The sequence below is a fragment of the Panthera leo genome, chromosome E2, assembly GCF_018350215.1.
Source record: "Panthera leo isolate Ple1 chromosome E2, P.leo_Ple1_pat1.1, whole genome shotgun sequence".
NCBI lineage: Eukaryota > Metazoa > Chordata > Mammalia > Carnivora > Felidae > Panthera > Panthera leo.
Window position 1 is genome coordinate 35,163,997 of NC_056693.1, and position 12,117 is coordinate 35,176,113.

Here is a 12,117-nt window from a genome sequence, read left to right on the forward strand (position 1 = left end):
CAGCTAGACTACATTTTTCAGTCTCTCTTGCATAGGTGTGGCCAAGATTCTAAGTTCTAGCCAATAAAACGCAGGCCAAAAATGATACCAGCCACTTCTGGACCTTGTCCATAAAACCTCATACTCATGACCCTCTGGTTTTATCACCATCTGCCAGCTAAACAAAGAGGACTCCCTCTAGAGAAAAACAATGCCACAAGATGGAAGGAGCCTGGGTTCCTGAATTACCACACAGAAGGCAACCTAATGAACACTCAATGAAAGTTATCTGAGGAAAGTTATCGGAGTATAAATGTCTACTCTGTTAAGCCACTGATATCTTGGGGTTGTTTATTACGTTAACCTGCTTTGCATACTAACAGATGGCATGATCTGGTAAACATTTTTAGAACCTACTCTTGACAATGCAAAATACTGAGAAAGAGGAGGTCACAAGGAAATTTGATAAGAGGGAGGGGCGCCTAGGTGGCTCAGTTGGTTAAGCATCCGACTCTTGATTTCAGCTCGGGCCATGATCTCACAGCTTCAGTTCGAGCCGCACATCGAGCTGTCTGCTGTCAGCACAGAGCCTGCTTCAGATCCTCTGTTCCCCACCCCCTACCCCTGCCCTGCTCAAGCACACGTTCTCTCATCTCTCAAAAATAAACAACAACAAAAGATTATAGGGAAAGCAAAGTGAATGCATTCAAGAGAGAACTGCAAGGACTCTCTGAAACTGTGAATAAGCAAGACAAGTGAAGGAAAAGGAGCAAATATATTTCCACTAAGCACCTGGATTCCACTTACTCCTGACATGAAACAACTAAGAGAATACATGGCAAGAAAGAAAATGAAGAATTTGGACAGGACTATGAATTATAGCCTGCAACATAGCAAGGGTGAGCTACAAATAATAGATCTGGGAGTCATCAACATATAAAAAAAAAAAAAAAAAAAAGACAGGATAGAACTACAGAATGAAAATAAGAGCGTCTAGAGAGAATCCTAAGGAAGCTTAGTATTTCAGGGTGGATAAAGAGGAACTCAAGAAAGGAAATGAAGAGTAGCCTGAGAAGTGGAAAAAACTTAGAATGCATAATATCAGAAACCAAGCAAAGTCCTCTACTTAGTGGTAATAAGTAAAACCTACAAACAGCATCCCTAAAGAGAGCCTTAAGGATGAACCTTCACCAAATGTCCATTGTGGCAGACAGCCTCTAAAACAACCCCAACAATCCCTAAAATGTCTATCCTTATGTAATCCCCTCCCCTTATGAGTGGGATGGACCTTAAGTGTAGCTTCAAAAGAAGGAAATAGTCATTTCCAAGTGTACGTTACAAAAAAGACTGACTTTTGTCTTGTTTACCTCTCTCTGAGCCTATGCTCTAAGCAAGCTGCCATGCTGTGAGTATGGAAAAGACATATGTGGCAAGCAACTGATGTCTCCAAACCAACAGCAAGAATTTGAAGCCAGACAAATGCCACGTGAGTGAGCTTGTAAGATCTCTCCACCCTTCAGCCTTGAGATGACTGCAGCCCGTTAATACTTGCATTGGAACTCTGTGAAAGACACTGAGCCAGAAGCACCTAGCCAAGCTGTGCCTTAGAAATAAAGAACAAGAAAGGTTAAATAGCTAAATTCAGAGGTATTTTGTCATGCAGTAATTGATAACTAATATACCTATAGTCTGCAGAAATTGTGGGGGGGGGGGGGGAGATTTTTTTTTTTAGGTTTATTTATTTTGAGAGAGATAGAGCACATGGGGAGGGGCAGAGAGAGAGAGGGAGAAAGAGAATCCCAAGCAAGCTCCGCACTGTCAGCACAGAGCCAGACGCGAGGCTCAATCCCACGGGATATGAGCTGAAATCAAGGTTGGACCAACTGAACCAACTGAGCCACCCAGGTGCCCCCATGGGGGAAAGATTTTAAAAGGTATAGCTGGCAGTATACCAAAACTATATAGAAATTATAAATTATCAGAAATAGCAACTAACTGATCATTGATAACCTTCAAGGGGAAAGTTAGTGACTACCAGAAGGTAGGCCAAGATGCCTCCATAAAGTGGACAATGCATCAGGTAATAAGACCAGGGTCTACTTCAAGCCCCAGCCCCTCTAAAACCTCCCAAGCCACTTCAGATCATCTACAGGCTAATCTACCTTCTCCCCCCTTCAATATGTATGATGCACTATAAAATTAGGGGTGCATTGGTGGCTCAATCAGTTAAGCGTCCGACTCTGGCTCAGGTCATGATCTCACGGTTTGTGGGTTCGAGCCCCGCATCAGGCTCTGTGCTGACAGCTCCAAGCCTGCAGCCTGCTTTGGATTCTGTGTCTCCCTCTCCCTCAGCCCCTCCCCTTCCTATGCTCTCTTTCTCTCTCTAAAATAAACATTAAAATTTTTAATTTAATCATAAAATTTTTTAATTTAATCAAACTGTTCACTATTGTTTCATGTGTATTATCATTTATATCAGGCTCCCGTAGACATGCCTTGGGTTTTATTCCATAGCTCTTCCTCACCATCACTCCCAACCAATCAGCTTTGAGGGCACTGAAAACATTCCAGAACTCTGAAAAATACAATACCAATATTAATTTCTAGGACCCTAAAATATAATTTGACTAGGCCTAACAAAAAGGAAAATGTAGCCCAAGTTTGGCAAAGTTCTTCCACCTTCATCACCCATGAAATGGAGATAATTTTCCACAATCTCATTTCACATTGGTTTGTCTTTAACTGTAGAAGCATCTTTACATTATGTATCACTAAAAAAGTTTACTTGATAGTATTTTTCTTAGGACAAGATGCATCCCAATTTCAGAGATGTTAAAATGTTGAAAATTTGTTTTATAATCAGTGAAATCTGTTATTCCTTCTCTTTACGCAGTCTTCTCATATGTGCCACTGTGAAATTAAAGTAACTTGTGATTTACACCAATAATAATTGGCTCTAAATTAAATAAAATAATCCTGACAACAAATCTGAACCTCAAGAGGGTATTTACTGGAATAAACTAGAAAGCAATGTAATCTCCAAAAGTTTTTGTTTTCTTTTTAATTTTTATATTGGGGTGGGGGGAGGCAGGGGAGAGGGGCAGAGAGAGAGAATGAATCTCAAACAGGCTCCTCACTCAATACAGAGGCCAAAGCAGGGCTCAATCCCAGGACCCTGGGATCATGACCTGAACTGAAACCAGCCAACATTCAACCGACTGAACCAGCCAAGCGCACCTGCTAAAACATTCTGAAATGCTTAAATTTTTTTTTTTAACATTTATTTATTTCTGAGAGACAGAGAGACAGAGAGTGATTATGGGAGGGGCAGAGAGAGAGGGAGACACAGAATCCGAAACAGGCTCCAGGCTCCGAGCTGTCAGCAGAGCCCGACGCAGGGCTCGAACCCACAGACCGCGAGATCATGACCTGAGCTGAAGTCGGCCGTTCAACCAACTGAGCCACCCAGGCGCCCCTTAAATGCCTGAGTGGGAGAGCCACTAGCACACAATGAGAATGAGAGATGAAATAAACATCACACAAAGGACAGCACCACCAACAAAGAATTATCCTGCCCAAACACCAACAGTGCCCTTGCTGAGAAAATGGCTCTTGCATCCACTTTCCATAAGGTGAGCCCTAGATGTGAACACCTCAGGTATGACTTTCCACAAAGTTAACACAAAGCCAAGCACAACTTAAATTCATCAGATGATAAGAAATAGTGTATCGTTTTCGTGAAGTGGCTACCACAACTTATCAGAGAAACAGTTTATGCACTATATGCACTAACTCAGCCAACTATTTGTTGAGTACTGACTATGTGTCAGGTATTTAAGATACATCCGTGAAGAGACATACACATATGCCTGCATTCCCACTGGAGGTGAGAAATAGTAATCATTAGAAATTATAAAACATGTTAGGAGATGCTAAGTACTATAGAAAAAGAAAAAACATCAGGGTAAAAGTGAGCCAGAGGACAGGAGGGATGCAATTTAAGTTTTCTGACGGTGGTCAGAGTGAGCCTTATTGAGAAAGAAGTCTTTGAGCAGACTTAAAAGGAGCTGAGGGGTTCAGCCATGCACATATCTGAGAGAATGTTCCAGGCAAAAGGATCAATCAGTTGGTGCACAGGCTTCCTAAGAGACTGCGTGGCATCTGTAAGGCAAAGCAAGGAGGTCAAGTGTAGTTGAAGGAAACCAACTGGGGGGACAGGGGTGATAAGTTAGGGGGAAATGGAGAATACATGAGTAGGTATAGAGCAGAGTTAAATTCTATAGGTAATTAAAGGACTCTGGCTTTTATGAAAAACAAATGGAGAATCAACGGATGGTCCTGAACAGGACAACATGATATGACTTTTAAAATACAAGAATTACTCTAGATGATGAACTGAGAAGCAAGGATAGAAGCGAGGTAGATAATAATAGCACATTAAGAGACAATTAGTCACTGAAACTCAACACAGAAGAACTCTACAAAGCTATATACAAATATGCCAAAACTAAGTATATCAAGATATCATACCAATGTTTTGTGGTTGCCAGAGAACTTGAGGGCTTACTGATACAGGAGTGACTAAATACTTTCATGTAATTTCTACATTTTACATTTAGATACATGATCTCAACTTCTGTAATCTTTGGCATATTTGTCTGTTTGAAAAGGGAAGGGGAAAATTCTTTTTTAAGATTTTTTTTTAACGTTTATTTATTTTTGAGAGCGTGAGTGGGGGAGGCGCAGAGAGGGAGACACAGAATTTGAAGTAGGCTCCAGGCTCTGAGCTGTCAGCACAGAGCCTGACATGGGGCTCGAACTCACAAACATTGAGATCATGACCTGAGCTGAAGTCTGCTGCTTAACCAACTGAGCCACTCAGGTGCCCCTCTTTTTTAAGATTTTAAGTTATCTCTACACCCAACATGGTGCTTGAACCCACAACCTTGAGAGACCAAGAGTCACACATTCCTCCAACTGAGCCAGCCAGGGACCCCTTTTTTGTTAACATTACTTTTCTATTTCTTTATATACAGATGATAGATTTTTCTTTTTAAGTAATCTCTACACCCAACGTGGGGCTTGAACTCATGACCCCAAGATCAAGTGTCACAGGCTCTACCAACTGAGCCAGCCATCTGCTTTAGGAAAGGGGAATATTCTTAACAGTGGGCATATACATGGTAGACTTAACTCTCCATTACCCAAACTAAAGAGTAAAAACCAAGTGTAAATAATCCAATCATGAACATCCCAAAATTATGTATTACTGAGGTCAAAAAAGCCTAGTATAAAACTTGTTTTTTAGAACCCAGCTGACATGGGGCGCCTGGGTGGCGCAGTCGGTTAAGCGTCCGACTTCAGCCAGGTCACGATCTCGCGGTCCGTGAGTTCGAGCCCCGCGTCAGGCTCTGGGCTGATGGCTCGGAGCCTGGAGCCTGTTTCCGATTCTGTGTCTCCCTCTCTCTCTGCCCCTCCCCCGTTCATGCTCTGTCTCTCTCTGTCCCAAAAATAAATAAAAAATGTTGAAAAAAAAAAAAAAAAAAAAAATTTAGAACCCAGCTGACAAGGGATAAGGAAATATCCAAAGGCATAATGGTCAACAAATAGTAAATAGGTATGAAATAATAACAAATGGGACATGAGCTAACTTGCTTCCTAACCATGCCACTTTACACAAGCAATTTTTACTCAATTCAATAGAATCTTAAAGATGTTAAAGAACATTTAACAGCCTCTTGTGGATATTTTCAGAATTTTACAAAACTTAATCCAATCCATACATCAGCATAGTTTGAAATACTGTTAGTGTTAGCAAATAAATCTTGTTTTTTTTTTTTTTTTTTTTGTTTTTTTTTTTTTTTAAGTAAGCTCTTCACCCAATGTAGGGCTTGAACTCATGACCCCGAGACCAAGAGACCCATGCTCTGCAGACTGAGCCAGCCAGGCACCCCCAATAAATCCCTATTTTTAAAAAACTGAGAAAGTGGAGAACTAGAAAAGTATGCCTACTCCAAAGTCAGAAAGGAATCAAGTTTTTGACTTGGAATCAACTAAATATTCAGAAGCATCTTCCCAGAAGTAACTGCAAAACTATAAAGCAATATAGTGTATAATATACTCAATTACTAAAAGATAACTGAGACTCCTTCATGGAGCTACTTTAAAAATATAACTACACCAAGAGAACATATTTGTTCTAACAAATACAGATATTTGTTAGAATTCAATTTACAGTGCTGAAGAACATTGTAAAACCTCAGTCCTTCCCCATCCTTCAGAGGTCTTAACAGAAGTGCAAGTTAATTTACACTGAGGTTAAATATTAATCACACAATAACTCCAACAGAAAAGACCACCTGTTTGTCACACTACAGTTTTCTATTTTTACACTGAAGAGAAGAAAAACTCAAATCCTGTGTCTCATCCTCCAAAAACTTGCTGGGGAAAAAAATCTGTATTTGCTTTAATCACAACTAAGAAAATCTCACCCAAATACACACTGGTGGTATCTCACAATATATGTGTATCAAGTCATTACACTCTACATATAAAACCTATACACTCTACCTATAAAACTTACATGATTGTGGGAATGCAAGCTGGTGCAGCCACTCTGAAAAACAGTATGGAGGTTCCTCAAAAACCTAACAATAGAACTACCCTACGACCCAGCAACTGCACTACTAGGTATTTATCCAAAAGATATAGGTGTGCTGTTTCGAAGGGACACATGCACCCCCATGTTTATAGCAGCACTATCCACAATAGCCAAAGTATGGAAAGAGCCCAAATGCCCATCGATGGATGAATGGATAAAGAAGGTGTGGTATATACATACAATGGAGTATTACTCAGCAATAAAAAAGAATGAAATCTTGCCATTTGCAACTAGGCGGATGGAACTGGAGGGTATTATGCTAAGTGAAATGAGTCAGAGAAAGACAAAAATCATATGACTTCACTCACATGAGGGCTTTAAGAGACAAAACAGGTGAACATAAGGGAAGGGAAACAAAAGTAATATAAAAACAGGGAGGGGGACAAAACAAGAGACTCACAAATATGGAGAACAAAATGAGGGTTACTGGAGGGGTTGTGGGAGGGGGGGGATGGGCTAAATGGGAAGAGGCACTAAGGAATCCACTCCTGAAATCATTGTTGCACTGTATGCTAACTAATTTGGATGTAAATTTTAAAAAATAAAATTAAAAAAAAAATAAATTAAAAAAAATAATAAAAGGGGCACCTGGGTGGTTTAACTGGTTAAGGTCTGACTTCAGCTCAGGTCATATCTCACGGTTCGTGGGTTCAAGCCCCGCGTCGGGCTCTGTGCTGACAGCTCTGAGCCTGGAGCCTGCTTCAGATTCTGTGTCTCCCTCTCTCTCTGCTCCTCCCACACTCATGCGCGCTCGCTCTCTCTCTCTCTCTCTCAAAAATAAACATTTAAAACAATTTTTTTATAAAAATAAAAATATTAAATAAATTTAAGAAAACACTATTGTGTGTCAATCAGGTCAATAAAATGGGGGGAAATCACATATTAGGAGTAAAGGAAAATTTTCCCTTGATAATTAATTACCTAAGAAACAGTTTAATTCTATAGAATTAGTATTTTTTTAAGTTTATCTATTGTGAGAGAGAGAGCATGCGCACGCACACACAAGCAGAGGGAAGGGAGAGAGTAAGGATGAGAATCCCAAGCTAGCTCTCTGCTGTCAGCACAGAGACCAATGTGGGCCTCAAACTTACCCATGAGATCATGACCTTAGCAGAAACCAAGAGTCGGATGCCTAACCAACTGAGCCACCCCAGGAGCTCCTGATTCTACAGAGTTATTATTAATAGACATAGTGTGATGTGCTAAACTCCAATCCACTCAATGAAAGTGAAACCCTGAACTACCAATCAACCTGCAGAGATTTTAACTGTAAGATGACAAACATTCTTTCAAAAAAACAAATGGCTGACCACATAGATGATGCTCACTTTTTTGATGAATAAGTTCACAGGCCTTTCTTTTCCTTGTACTGAATTCAAGCCGAGTGTGAAAATACAAAATGAACACTAGGGTAGAGTAGAAAAACCTGGTCTGACCTTAAACTAAGTCACCTTACTTTCCTCAGCTTCAATTTCCTAAAGGATGATACCTTAATTCTGTATGACCAGCTTTCCAAGTTTAACCATCTAAAAGATGTCAACAGGATTATAAGTATACAGTCCAAAAAAAAATCCTCTATAAATCTTCCCAAGTGTAACAAATGAAACATTTTTCAATTACAATTCAGGGCAATTACATGTTTTTGTGAGAAAGCGGAGATTCCTTACCCACTATAAAATGAGGCAGAAAAACTTATTACAAAGCAAAACAGTGTATGCCATAGGTAAGTGAAACTGGCCAAAAGGTATAGAAGAAATCAATTTTGCTTAGGAAAATCACAGGAAAGATTTATAGACAGTATACTTATGTCTGAACTGAAATGATGGATGTTTCAGTAGATACAAACAATGAGATTCCAGATAAAAGGGGCAAAGATGCATTCAGGAACCACTGTGTAACAGTCTTTTGACTATAGCATAAGACAGTAATAGGATGCCACAGGAAGGGAGGGATCAACAGTTACACAGCTCTAGGCCAAGGGATTTGAAGGACTTTGAGCAGAGGATGGCTATTTTCAAACCAATGATTTAGGAGGCAATTTGGGTGTAAGAATTAACAATATTCCTGGAATCATTTACACCCAGAATGTACTTACATACTACTTATGTAATAAAAATAAATAAATAATAAACAAACCATAGGGCAAAAATAGTGGAGATTAGTTAGAAAGCTAGTGCAAAAAAGACAAAAGGGGATGATGCCTGGCTGGCTCAGTTGCTAGAGCATGGGACTCTTGATCTCGGGGTCATGAGTTCAAGCCCTATATTGGGGGTAGAGAAGAGAGACAGAGAGAGAGAGAAAAGGTCTGAAACAAAGGGATAACTATTCTTATGATTAGTGTACATAAAAACTTTAAACATTACATTTCAAAATCATGAGCTATAACTCCAAGGTGACAAACTTTGAAACTAATTACCTGAAAGGGAAAATGCTGAGCTCTTGATGAGGATTAAGAACAGTAAGATGATGTCTTTCGAAACATAACTTCATTCCTTTTTATATTTTACGTAATCAGTTCAACAACACATTCATTACACACAAAAAAACCTCTCTTGAAAACTGTTTAACACCGCATTCAACATATTAGGAATTTCCTCCTGACAACTGTTAACAACATTAACCAAGACATTTTATCCTGGAGGTTTATGCAGAGCTTTCCAGCATTAAAGACAAAATGCATTTCTTAAACCTATACTCTACACTTCCAAAGGCTGCATTTCCTTCAAATCTCAGCACAGGGTTTCAGATTAAGTCTACACTTCTAATTACTGACTTTTCAAACAGTGCTTTTCAGTGAACTGGTTTTATTTGCTTTGCTACATCCTTACAAATGTATGAGTGAAATGTACATTAAAATAGTGTGTATATAGAGAGTGCTAAAGGTTTTGAGCCCATTTTAGCTTTGAAACATGCTTCCCAAAAATTGTGAGCAAAGAGAAAAGGAACTGTAGGATTTTTCTATATATAAGGTCTTAAAATAAGACTCAGTGGGATACCATTTTGAAAGGTCCCAGCAGGAAGCTCAGTTTGGTCACAGGGCCATTTAAGAAGTGCTTCAGCTAATATCTTTAAATGACTTGAAAGTTAGTTTTGTACTTCAATAAAGTATACCAAGTTCATAAAATATAGCATTTCAAAATGGCAATTATTTCTGTTCATTTGAGAGGCAGAAACATCTTACCAAAAATTAGTGTCTTAAACAATGTGTGAGCATTCAATTAAAATTATTATGGACAAATTACCTTCCACAGCATTGAGTACCAAAGATTTCTTACCTCATGGAATGAAATAAAAATTCAAGTTCATCAATTCAGGCTGGTTAAAAAGAAAGCTTTTCATAACTAAGTCAGAATCTAACCAAAAACCTACTTGGAAAACCCAACATGCAAGGATGAATATGAGATTAGTCTTTACGCATGTCTTGAAGAGACAGTAAGCGTCTCGTCTCCTGTCCTCACACAGTAGTTTGGTTTTTAAATGACACAACCCAAAGTTCAAGGGATGCCACAGCACTTAGCCTGACAAGAGTCCATGGTGACGGGACCGGGATTTAAACGCCCAATATAAAGTTAGAGACTAGAGAGAAAAAACTAAGCTAGAAACTAATCCAGCTGAGTTAGGAACCAAGAGCATTTCAGTTCAGTTCCTCCGTGATGCCACAAAACCCTGCCTTAAGACTTCTAAGGTTACAATCTTAGGCAAAAAACGGAAATGCTTTCAGTGATGAATGGTCAAGTCTTTGTGCCTTGATTCCGATGAAGGACTTGGGACCCACACTTGTTGAAAAGGGACCAACGGTCTCAACTCTCAACAAGTTTTATCAACGTGCTTCCATTTCAGTAAAAGTACAACTAGATGCCTAAAACTTTATGTATCATCAGCTCATTTTCTACTTAGACAAGGTAACGATTTGCTGTGTCCTAAAACAAGATTATTTAAACTGTTACCGTATATTTTATTAATAGTTAAAACACTATGCTGTCAATCTGTGGAAAGGTAGGAATGTCGACCTGAGTCACAGATTTACTAACAGATTACTGAAGAGCTCTACAAAAACAGGTTTGTTCTTAATCTGTTTGACCTGCTTTCTAATTTTTTACTTGTCCTCTCACTTTTTTCATCTAAGTATCCCTGTTCCTACCAAACGGATCATCACGAGAGCATTGTTCAGAATCCCCGTCAAAGTACGCAATTATTGGCTGTTAAAATCAATCTCCCAAGGCAACAGAATTACACAGAAATAAGGAGAGAAACTAAGGATCGTTACGCAGCTTACAGTAAGAAAACAGGCTTTTTTATTGGAGTCCTAAGAAATGTGACGTTAGATTGGGTGGCTTGAGGGGAAAAGTTTACTTCTCCAAGTTTATTTTAAACGCAGCATTTCCAAGTCCACTATCAGGCATCTCCTTTTTGTAAAGTACAAATCTTACTCCTGGCGGGGGGTAATTATCTGTGTGAGGCCAGGTGGGTGAATTCTGCAGCGGGACTGGTAACGAGTAACTGAGTAAGTATTTCGTGTGCGGCCTTAAGCAACCTCTGCAAAACCTGGAGGAAGGCAATCCCTCCCCGGCCGCGAGGCCTCCGAGCGGTCGGCTCACTAGGGGGGCACTTCCCACGGGAGAGCAGAAGCCGCCACTACGGCACAGACAGCGGCCCCAGTGAAGGAGGGCCGACTTCGGAGAAAGTCGGAGCGCCCCAGCGCGCGAGTGGAACAAAACCTGTGGCGAGAAGTAATGAGGAAGTGCTCGCTCCCGCCGGCCCCTCCCACCGGCGGACACCCGAAACACCAGGGGTTTGACAACGTGCCGGGGGCACCGGGAGTGGGACTGCCAGCTCCGGGTCGACCAGAAAGAAGCAGGAGCCTACCAACTACTCCAAACACGGACCCTCGCCTCTGGAACTAGGCCTCGGGGGCCGAAGCCCACTGCACCCGTCCGGAAGCCCCGAGAGAAAGGGGCAGTTGAGGAGCTCGCGGGGGCTGAGGAGGGTGCAGCCCGCGCGAAGCGAGGCCCAGCCGTCCGAATTGCCGCCACCGCCGCCCTCAAGAGCCTCCAGGCCCGGGCCGGGGACCACCCCGGGTCTCACCCGGCGCTCTGCCCTGCGCTCCGGGAAGCCTTCAGCCCCGGCCTTTTCTCTTCAGAGCCCAAAGAGTACGCGAGTCGTGGGAAGAGCCCGCCCTCTCCCGCCTCGCCACTTCCCCGTCCCGACTGCCCCTCACTCCGCGGAGCTCCGGGAAACGCTCCCAATGGCCCCTGGACCACCCCGTTCCTTCGCCCACCGGCACTCGCGGTCCGTAGCTGACACTGCCAGCCGGCCCCAGCCCCCTGACCCCGGCCCACCTCACCTCAGGCGGCTCCGGCAGCGCTGGACACAGGAAACTCCTGAGTCCCCGACTCCGGCTCTCCTCGACCCCCTCTTCGGTTAACTCCGCTTGTTTCTCTACAAAATGGCGCCGGAGGTCGCGCGCTCACGTCGCG

At 41.6% G+C, this 12,117-nt stretch overlaps 1 protein-coding gene across 8 annotated transcripts in view; it reads right to left on the bottom strand.

The window, feature by feature from the left end:
• CNOT1 (CCR4-NOT transcription complex subunit 1) overlaps positions 1-12,117 on the bottom strand; it is a 101,663-nt gene that overhangs the window by 89,021 nt on the left and 525 nt on the right. For 4 of the 8 annotated variants that reach the window (XM_042919774.1, XM_042919771.1, XM_042919772.1 and 1 more), the window contains exon 1: positions 11,985-12,069. The exons of 1 other annotated variant lie outside the window; for it this stretch is intronic. The gene's annotated coding sequence lies outside the window, so the exon portion shown is untranslated. Of the gene's footprint in view, positions 1-11,984; positions 12,074-12,117 lie in introns of those variants that run through there. 3 more of the 8 variants (XM_042919775.1, XM_042919773.1, XM_042919776.1) reach the window with 2 other exon arrangements.